We start from the raw sequence: 11941 nt of genomic DNA, 5'->3' as shown, positions 1-11941 counted from the left end.
AAAGAGTTCTAATCAATTCCCGCCTTTATAATTATTCAAATTACTATATCAATACATAAACTTAAATACGAAGACAATATTATTAATATTTTATGTTCCTATGCGTTTAATTTTAAGAAAGATTATTTTTAATTATAAAAAATATTACTTGTGGTATCGATTTTCAAAAAACAAAGGCACAAATATATATATAAAGAGTAGAACAAGCGAACCTTTAATACTAATGTGTGTAGTCCTGTTGAAATTTAGTTTAGAATGTGAAAATTAGTCTTCAGAATAGAATTTTCAAAAATTTCTAGTAGCCTAACGCAAAGGCAGTAGAGGCCAGACTTGTAGGAAACTCTTATTTTAATAGTTGAGCTTATATCTTTCACTATAAAATGTTCATATACAAATTATTGGTGTATTAACTGTTCGATTGGGTGTTATTTATGAATGATTAGATAATAAGAAAGCCGTGCGTAACCACGTACGCGAGAAATCCATAGTTTTGCACAAATCAATTATATGAGTATCATTTATTTTCGAATTAACTTCAATTTGTCAGTTGTCAAAAGTTCAAAAATGGCGGACTGTCTATTGTCTACTTCATTGCAGTTCGCTAAGTATTTCTGTTTCACGAGATTGCTGAATTTAAAAAAAGAAACAATACATTAGAATTTAGAACGAAGCGAACGACAAAAAAACAAATGAAGTTATCAATTTTTCAATATTCCCGCGCAAAACAGCACTCGTGCGTGCTTCAGATTGATTTGGCGTGACTATGGAATTTCCGAATAGCTTCAAAACAATGACTGAATCATGAAGCTATTTATTAATTAAGTAAACGAGTACCTAACAACATCTAAATAGGTAGATGCTGTACCATATCCAATATCCAGTAATGTTAAGTCGAGTTAGAATCTAGACGTGTTTAGATGTTATAACAAATTTTAAGATCGTAGTAATGCAGACATTGTAAGTATTCAATTTTATTTAGAAGTATTTATTTTGATAAAATGGTTTTACCCCGTTACGTTTTATATCAATGTTTACAATTATTTGTTAGGAATAGTTGTTTTATAAGAATATCAAATACCTTTCTACATTTTTGATGAACCTATTTTGTGAAATGGTTTTTATTGATGTTAATTTCATTGACAACATTTCATTTTTTGGCGAAGACATAAAATTCAAAATTATGTATTTTATGTCTAAACGCCAAATGACTCTGACAATCATTTTGCAAATAAATGTCACGAGGTTGATAATTTTAAAGTTGTAAATCTTGGCAGCTATTTAATATAGTCTAATTTAAAAAATGTAAGGCAATCGGAGACTGCCGCAGTAAAGCTATTGTATAGCATTTTTTTATCATCTTATGCAATTATAATTATTTATTGATGCATTATTTTTTTCCTTTGATATTACCACTCTACCAGACTCACACGCCTATGTAGTCTGTCTCACTTTAACGCCTACTGGCTGCACCGGCCGCACTTACGATACATCACTGATCTCGTCAGAGAGAGGCGAATACGCAGTATGCGTTCTGTCCCGCTCTAACGCGTGATTGCCGCACCTATATAGCGTTTAGGTTTATTTTCCTTACGAAATTTGTTGATCAACTGCCGCGCTCAAAGCCCGCGATAAAATCTATGCAATAGCTTTATTAGTTAATGTTTAATTATCATTATAAAGAATTAAGAAGTACTAGTTTTGTTTTGGAATTTTGAAATGTTGTCAATTGTCACGAAAAAAATATTTTACTGGTACTTAATAAGAGACCGACGTCAAACGTGGTTAAAAATATCATTGTTTTAATGTGTATATTTTATAGTCAACCATCAAATGATCCTCCATATTTCGTTTTTAATGTAGAGTTTAGGCGCCAAATGAAATTTTTACACAGAAAAATGACCGTTGAACATACGTACATTTTCCCACAAATTTATAAGCCTAATATTAGAAATTGTTGTTAACTCGATGTATTTTAGAGAATTATTCAATTAATCGATGTTATATAGATGTTTATTGTAAATATAGTATATAATTTTGATGAAGCCAAGAAAGTTCTGAGTGTTTATAGATGGCTGTATTTTTGGGTGATATTTTAGATGGTCAGCATATCTTTGATAACATTATATGAAAGGATGGAATGGGCAAAGAATTATTTAGAAATGATGTGATAAATATGCATTTAGTTCTAGAGTTGTTGTGCTATTAATAAAATATGTTTAAATTTACTGATCTTTGATTTCTATTACATATTTTTAAGTTCATATTGACCAAAATTTTTTATTACCACCACACTAACATAAATAAAACATTATTTATATACTACTTACTTAATTGTCTGTCTGTTCTTTATGTCGAAACTTTTCCCTTCTATTAAAAAACTTAAAAAATGTTTATTTCTATTTTTGAACGCCTGACAAAATTTTCATACGTAACCATTATCTCTGTTCGCTCGCGGAGCCGCATTCCACATCGCGCGTATTTGGGACGAGCGAAATTTTCACTCAAATAATGAATTTGAAGAACCGCATAATAACAATAAAAAAAATATGTTTAGTGTAATATTGCATCATAAATACATCTATGTATACCTTTTCAGATGACATTTACTTTAAAAATGTAACGGTCATTACTAGTGACAGCACTTTCTATACGAAATTTAAACAAGGACGCGTTATTGACATAAATCCGTAACAGTTAGCTACATGTCCAACATGATATATCAGTTTCAAATTAAATCAGTAAACGCTTTTACGTGACGTCGAACTTTCTTCCACAAGCTGCATTTGCCATTCGTGTCGATTCGTTGTGCGAAGCGCACGCCTCGCCGGTGACGCACGTTCGTTGACCGTTTTCTCAGCCGGTCATTCTCTTCACAAACCAACCGTAACTGTTCTCCAATCCGTAACGTCAACACGTGAACAAAATAGTGAAAGAGTGAATAAATTTTCAGTGAAATGGTATTTTGATCATGTTTATCGACTGGTAACATCTGAACAAGGTTTGTTTTTTTTTAATTACGATTATGTAAAGCATTTTCACTTGTTTCGGTTTAGGTGTGAACTGAGCATTGTTTGGACAGTGTTAGATAATGGACATAGCGGCCCCAATGCTAAATTTCACTTGAGATAAATAGATGACGCGAGTTTTGATATTGATAATTGGGATTTGCTATCGTTATGTAGCACTTATTAAGATATGCCATAGAACACCATATTCGGCAGTAACAACCTACATTAAATTACACAAAGGATAAGGAGGAATAACTAAGTTATAGTTCCACAAGTATTCCTATAAGCTTATATTTATATTATTTTGCATAGATTTTGTATTTGTAGTCACAAACATATTTTGTGACACATTTAAACCAGTCTCGTTTGCATGCTTGTTCTGAAGAAATCTTCATTTATTTAATAAGATTATTAATAATGTTAAATATAACTATAAGTTCCATCACACGTCTAAAACATTAACTAACATTAAAATATTATATACAATAACTAATATTGTATTAATAGCAGTCCCTTTAGGCAAGGTAATCCTAATTATAAATCTAAATCAATATTTTACTACATATGTATTAAAAATTAATGTGCTATGAGGGTAGAATTGAAAAACGTAACTTAAGATTATGCACTATACTTTTAAACCATCATGTTTTTTTCGAACTGTTGAAAAGCGATTAGTGTATACAATACTATATATTGGTACTTAGCAAATGGAATAATTTTATATTGTATTTATGCAGCGTTGTGCCCTTACATTAATTCCTAACAATACTTTAAAAAAAAGTCTCGATAGTTTATTATTTTATGAATCGTAAGTTGCAAATACCTATTTAAGTGGACTCGTAAATACAAAGCTGAAACTTGAAAAATATAAAACAAATCGGTTATTTAAGTGTGTCACTTACTTGGATAAATAAGATCGCAATTGCTTTTTGTATATTAATTACCTATACATATATGTCTAGGTGATCGCGTATATTAAAGGTTAATAATTTAATTCATAAATGCAGTTTTATAGCATTCAAGCCAAAAGCTAGCTATTTTCTACACGAATGGTATTTGGTGCTAAACAAGATGTAAGATTCAAAGAAAAAATTAGCAACTTTAGTAGTTACCACTGGTATCTTGGGTGTAGGAAGGATTCCCATCCCTGGTAGAATGCTGTTTCACTGCAGGGAATCCCGTATTCTACCATGGACTGCCATTGAACTGCGAGAAATGCGCAAACATATACCCCCTCGATTATTAAAAAAATATAGGTATGTCTAAAGTAACCATTTATTATTTAACTCAAAACGGGACATTTGCTTAATTTAGTTCAAATAATAAGCAATAGAAAAATCACTTTTTAAAGTTATTTTTTAATAAAAAAATTAGTTAAAAGTTACGAATCACAAAATATAGGAATCCAAACATACGTTTTTACGATTTCAAATTAGATTGAAACTCTTGGCCCGTCATTTTCATATTCCAAACAATTCTGCGTCCCACAGTTCATTTCGGGGACACCGGGATTCGTAATAGGAAAAAAAGACGGGATCGTTCAAAACGCCACTGGTCACGATAGTTATATCTCGACTATAATTTGACTTGCATTAATTAATTCCATTTCTTGTGAGTAAATAAAATTTATACCCTTTTTTGCTCCACAAGTGTTTAACATTTGTTACATCAATTCGTTAATTATTTATATCTAGTTATAAACGATTATACAAGATTTTATGATTTCCGTAGTACTGTTATGTATAATAATTACTACACACATCAATTAAGCGTTTAGTAATACAACAAATTTGTTCATTCATTTGACAACAATTCAATATAATGTGAATGATTTGGGAACACTTTAAGTAAAAAATCCTTTGTCAGGGTTAACAGATCTTCCATAACGAACTAAATAGTAAATTTGATTACATATTTTTTAAACTGTATACAAAACAGTAACTCATACACCCATGTATGAGTGAGTGTGAGCGAATGATTGAGTGAGATTGTGAACGACAATCCGCTGTTGAACAAATAAAGCAAGGTCATGAACAACAACTGTACAACATTTCAGTACCTACTCTATGAAAGCTTTGTCTTTGGAAGTCGGTTACGTAATTTCGATTGCGATTATTGACTGTATTTTATTGAATTATGCATATGCTTTGACTGTATGTATTTGAAATGGATAACCTATATATAATTTTTTTAAGAAATATATCCCAATTTATTAATGCCTTAAGACCAAATAAAGTCATAGATTAAGAATAAAATGAACCTCTTTAAGCGATAGGTTTTCTAGTCTTCGCAGTGATTTGCACAATATGTAAGTGCTTTCCTCGCTCAATTAATAAATATTACAATACAGCGAAGAAATGCCAGCCTTTAAAGTACACTGCCACAGGAACGAAAAACTTTTTAAATTTGTATTAATTATTTATTTTAAATATTACTATGATGTAAATTATACTGGTTGTGAGTTCGAAATAAATATTTATGACGTCAATTTATACTACATACACAAGACAAAACAGTTAAAAATTAATTAAATTTCCGAGGTTTATCAAAGGATATGGGCTTTGATTTTCATTAATTAAACAATTTAAACTACTAAATAGCCGTGTGAACAGAAACTTCTATACGTTGCTCGGCAGCTCACTTTCCATCCATTCATGGTATCATCAGCTTTTTCAAACGATTTCTTTCTTAAGACTATATTCAGCTTTCATATTGGTCTTTCACTTCTCAGCTATAAAAATCTTGTCTAGTTTCATTTTTCTATACGATATTTCCTTCAAGGGAACTTTCCCGAGTTTATTTTAAACATATACGATAAGCAATAGATTTTTTTACTATGTACTCATACTATTTATTAAAGTAAATATATTTTTATATTCGTTATACAATTTTCGTAAGCCCTCATGTGCTCACCCGCTCGTATGGTTAATGACAACATCGTGAGGAATAAAGAAACATTGGACCCAAAAATCGACGGCGTGTGTCAGGCACAGGCTGACAGAGTTTATTAGAAAAAAAATGTAACAATAATTTTAAAATTATGTCGAATAATTATAAGTTTACAATAATACATAGATTCAATCCGGTAAAGAAGTGTTTTCTTTAAATTTGTAAAAGCTATGTTAATAAAAGACAATACTAAAAAACAAATGATCACGAAACATATACTTACAGTAATCTGAGACTTGTAACTCTGTAAAGCGCAAATTCGGCCCCACATGGAGCTCTCTTCTCACTCCTCCTTCCATCTGAGCGTGTTAAACGACGATTGAAATCATTGATGGACAACATACTTATCTAAGCGCCTTGATCCCTTGGCGTTGCTTGTATACCACATTTTCAATGCATAGTGTTGTCCGGACTAATAACTACATCGAGGCAGAATACGAAAATCCATATCACCTCGGCGTCCGCCGTCCCACAACTTTTTGCCGCGCATCACTACTATGTGGAACCCAGCCCACTGAAATATTTCCGAGATAATTAAAAGGTTATAGCGCCAGTTAAAACCTTTAATAACTTTTTACTTAACATAATAATAAATATTAGTTTCCATACTAAATGTCTTATAATATAAATAATAATATTAAATTCATCTCATATGCAAGTTTCTTGTCCACAAGACTAAAAAATCTTTGTCGAAGTTCACACTTACTCCAGTCTAACCAATTGCAACAACTTAAATTTAATTCTACCTTAATTTAGTTCAATAAACAATAAAACTCAATAAACGTCTAATGGCAAACAACTTAACCAATTTCTTAATGACGCTGAAAGAAACTAGCGTTTAAGATACAACCTAGGCCTAGTTTTAACGCTAGTGCTCAAAGAAGTATATTATGTATAAGGTTAACCACAGTGAATATTGTATGTAGAATGTAATGTTTGTTTTGGGTCAAGTAAAGAATTTTTTTTTGTATAATTAACGCAAATGTCTTAAAAGCCAAGCCGCCTATGCCGCCGCCATGAACGCCAACAAGCTCATTTTCGATCAATTAATTCTATTTAAATAAACTGAACGAACTTGATTACCAAGGAAAACGTCTATATTTCACTAAGGCTAACTACTCCAAGTACAAATCAGGGCTTTTCTGAAGGACCAGCTGTCGTAGGTATGTCTAAATCAACACAACTGAAGGTCCTTCGAGCGGGAAAATAATAAATATTTTTTTAGCATTGGAATCTGTTTCATGGATATTGTTTTATATAACTGGAAGCAAATTAAGTGATACCGCCGCCCATAAACACACATTGCCAGAAGGCTAGCATGAACGCCATGAATTGGATTTTCGTATCGAATGAACAAGTGCTAATTACGTAAATAGAAATTCATTGTCTAGTCGTGATTCAAACTCACGACCTAGTAGTCGTACGGTCATGCCACGCACTCTGCTGCTATAAATCAAACGGCTAGTTATGTGATATTACACTTAAGAATGCCAGATTTTTCTCGTCGTGTTCGTTCACTGACGTTAGAGCTAGAAAACACCGCCCACCCATCCATCACCCTTAAGCCAGCTTATCAGAAAATAAATTAAACTAATTATTTTGTTCACCATAATTGTCATATACTCTAGAAAATATAGTATATATATAGACTGTAGATATAGCATTATGTATGATGTGGTGAACTTTAATAAACAAAGTATAAATAAATAAATAACACATAATAGATGCATGCATTAAATAATACAAATAATAATCAATTTCGTGAGAAATTCTATTACAGGAAATGGTACCGTCACGGCGGAACTCAAAATTTCTGGATTATTAAATAGTCTTATAAGTTATTATGTAAGGCAGGATGCGTTTTTAAAGAACTACGAACGGACACGATTTCACATTTTAAATTTATGAAGCAATTGCTTCCTAACAATTGTAAAGGATGGTTAGTAAATTAATTATCGCCTTTCTATGAAGTTATAGGATACTAATGAATCCGACAGACGTTTTCCTATACACAAGTCTTACATAGAAAAAAATATAATGTGAAATTCTCGACTCCACTTGAACAAACAATAATTTCATCAAAATCCGTCCAGCCGTTTAGAAGTTTAATTACGAACACTGTAGAAGATTTATTTGGTCATCTGTTTATTTTCTGTACAGGTGAATAATCTAGAAAACCGACTGCAGCGCCATCTGCCCGGCTGATTTGTGTTTTGTATACAAAACAATTCATTCAAATTGGTACAGTCGTTGAAGTGGAGTTCAGAGACATACATACGTACAGTAGAAGTTTGTTTTCTTTGTGTTAAAGTTATTAAAACTCGAATTACCAAAAGACATTTTAATCTGAGATTATCTTAAATAATACCAGGGTTATGGGAAACCGCTTGTCTGAGTACATAAAATCGATTTTTACAACTACTCAAAAACTAGGAAAACAGGTTTAAAGTTATTTGGTTTAATTTTATATCACAATTGAAACAGATGCAAAACTAATTAGATGGATTTGACAAATCATTAGAAATATACCACAGAAATATAACTTGACAAATCTCCGCGTTATATCTGCGGATGTTATCGGATGGAAACGCGATATACGGATTCCTATTCATCTTAAATTACAATACGAAGCTAGTGACGTGTAATAACCCAATGAGATAAAGGAACACATTTTTTAAATATGTTTAGGAAAAATTGAGGAAAGTGAAGCTATTATTACTAGGATCACTACATTACATATACAAATATAAATAAAAAAATCGAAAAAAATAAATAAATGTTGGTACATTACAGTAATTTATCTAATTACACTCAAGAGCCAGGCGTTTAACGATTATTTCTCTGTTCAAACATTATTACGGACGACAGTGGCCGCAACTTACGACGGCCTTGTTGAATTTTTTGTGTGTATAAGTTTCATTAAATCAGAATGTTGTGTGCGCCTATAATTGGGGTAGCACTAGGCTTGTGTTTTTGTTTGTGTTACATGCATGTATCAGTGTCTACTCTGTTGGTGCAACAAATAAATAAATAAATAAATGTCTAGAAGGTAATAATTCATAACCACTCTTTTGGCGGAAATTTTATGACCTTGGTAACACAGAGATATGTTATTACTTTCTTATTTATTTGTTTATAAACTGTCGCATTACCTATTGATTATTTGGTAGCATTACAATCTACACTAAAACTATAGTTATGGATGTAGCTATCTATTTCAAGAAAGTAAAATTAATTTACGTAGAATAAACTACAGAAATTTATTTGGGCTCAATGTTAGTAATACTCGTTTACCTAATTTTACTTTCCTGAAATAGATAGCTGCACCTATAAATAAAGTTTTAGTTTAGATTTTAATGTTACCAAAGCCTCGTGTTTCTTTTATCGTAAAATGTTTTGCAAAAATTTTGCAAATTGTTGCAGTTTGTTTTTAAACAAACTGATATTATAACATTTACTATTATTATCTATTAATTGGTAGCAAATAAATAAATAAATACTAACATTGCCCAAAAGCATTACCATAATATAAAAACACATCGTTTTTTTTATAATAAAATATTTAGAAAAAAATGTAGTTATATCCTCAAGGAAGTAAAATTTTTTAAAACATTCGTAATAGTGCTTTACGGCTCCGATGTAAGCGATATAACGTTTAGTATTTGTTGGTTTTAATTTAAAACTTGATATTATTGAGAACTTGTATAAGTAGGTACTCGCCCGTTACATTTGCCGTTATTCAGACGCCGATTAACATTCAGTAATTGTTATAAAATTGATTTTGTAGCTTTACGCTTTGACCATAAATAATTGTTTTCCTGTTAATATGAAAATTGTAACCCAGCTTTGTCTAGTTTAACCCTTAGAAGACTTACCAAGTCTTTTTTTATATATGACTTTGCTAACATCATCGAACATTACTAATAAGGCACATCAAGTCGTGAATTAAATTTGCATTTACTAGGAATTGTAGTAAAACCCTCAGAAAAATCTAGAAATGTCAAAATTACATTAATCATATTTCAACTGACATTGTTGACATTTAAAACATCAACTGTGCATACACAAACGTCACAGATTATTATCAGCGAAAACAGATGAAATTAAATGGCCTTTCAAATATAGCCGACATCAAAATGAAGTAAAAATTTATAACATATTTCTTATTCGTATTGACCTTATTAAAAAATAAGTAGTTTATTTGTTAAAATAAATGATTTTTGAAGCGACCTGAAGCGGTGAAAGCACCTGGGTTCACCGGTACTAACCAGGCCTCCTAAGCGCAAGTACAATTGAACCCCACCACAAAGTATCTACTCCAAAGGTAGCGTAGATCGAAAAGAACTTACCATAAACTCTAAGTCATGGCTAAAGTTTTCTATTAAATGGTTCATAGCACCAGCGACCACATCATCATGTCACAATCGTGCTTCCGAATTGTCATCAATCAACATTTTAATAAGCAACAGATGGTTGCAATCAGTATTGCACGTTGAATTATAACGTGCCAATAACCCACCACGTATAAATTAAAATTAAATAAATTATATTTAGTGTAAGAACAGTTATATTTATTCTATGAAATTTATTCAGACCGAGAAGTAGGTAGTGATTCAGACAAAGAAACAGACATTACTCAGGTGCAGATGAACATTTGAACTCACGAAGGCTTACGTAAACACGTATTTATCGTCTTGGGGTATAATCAAAATTGTAATAATTTTCATGTTCATCCAACCACAGATTTTATAAAGCATTTGTAGTGACTATAGAACCTATATATATATATATATTTATATATATATATATACCTATATAGTATAGAAAAATAAAGATAAAAGTTTAAAAGTTCGTTAGATAAAACCATAAGCAGTAAAGCGCAAAGCGCAGGTGCTGTATCGTGCAAGCTTGCTCGACCGTGAATCCCCTGTCCGCGGCAACAACTGGTTAGCTTTTTATCTTAGTTTAAACTTAGCACACGAACGCATTTTATAATATGATCCACGGTAAAGAGGACCAGGAATTTGAATTTAGAATAATTAGTTCAACTACCCGCGTTAATTCGTAAACATACCCTTTTAAAACAAATCAGTCTAATTCAAATAAACGTACTCTTCTCTCTCTTTTCATCAGAGCATTAACTCAATTTGACAGACAAATTATGATATATTTCTCTAACTATATAATATTGTGTCAAAACGTAATACCTACAACATTTTTAAAACATACCAAATTCAACCTCAAAGTCAAAAATTCATGTATTCAGTTGAATCATGTCATCACTTTGAATTGTCAACTCTACCGCCGTTCAGAATCGCGACCAGCACACAAGGAGAAAGACAAAAACCTAGTTTTTTTTTATCGTCTTAAGTCATAAACTACAGCCATGAAACACACATTTCTGAAGGCAAGCAAGCAAGATTGAAGATCGATTTTATTAGATTTTTTTAATTTGATTTACTTATTATTTAAGTTTCCCGTTTAAACCTTCTCTGGATTTCCACAAATAATTCAAGACCAAAATTAGCCAAATCGGTCAAGCAAATTTGACTTAAGAACAGCAATTTATTTTTATATATATAGATATCTTATAAGTTATGTGTTATGTGAACTCAGCCAGTGTACAAAGCTACAAAGTGTTACAAAGTTTTGCATTAAAATATTTAATTTATATCTTCAAATATTAAACACTTCAATTTTATATAAAAACATTTTTGAGTAATACCACAGTGTTGTTTACGTACAAACGAGTCATGTAAGCTAAAAACGATAACTTCCATAATATGTCAAAATTCATTTGGATTGATTTTTGAAGTTTGAATACTCTAAGATCATTAAAACTATTATATGTTATCATAGAGGAAATCGTACTTTAACGTTTCATGAGGAACTATCGTTACACTGATTCCCTAGGGAAATCGATCAATGCTGCTAGGATACAATACGTAAACAAAAAGGGAACATTGAAGGGATTCCTAATTTCC

General features: G+C 31.2%; 1 protein-coding gene across 1 annotated transcript in view; it reads left to right on the top strand.

The window, feature by feature from the left end:
• Positions 1-2782: 2782 nt before the first annotated feature.
• LOC111001982 overlaps positions 2783-11941 on the top strand; it is a 48393-nt gene continuing 39234 nt past the window's right edge. The window contains exon 1 of the mRNA XM_045633142.1: positions 2783-2998. The gene's annotated coding sequence lies outside the window, so the exon portion shown is untranslated. The remainder of the gene's footprint in view (positions 2999-11941) is intronic.

This window comes from Pieris rapae, chromosome 22 (genome assembly GCF_905147795.1).
Source record: "Pieris rapae chromosome 22, ilPieRapa1.1, whole genome shotgun sequence".
Taxonomy (NCBI): Eukaryota; Metazoa; Arthropoda; class Insecta; order Lepidoptera; family Pieridae; genus Pieris; species Pieris rapae.
Note: the sequence above shows the minus strand (reverse complement) of the source record. Positions and strands in the feature narration are given on the sequence as shown.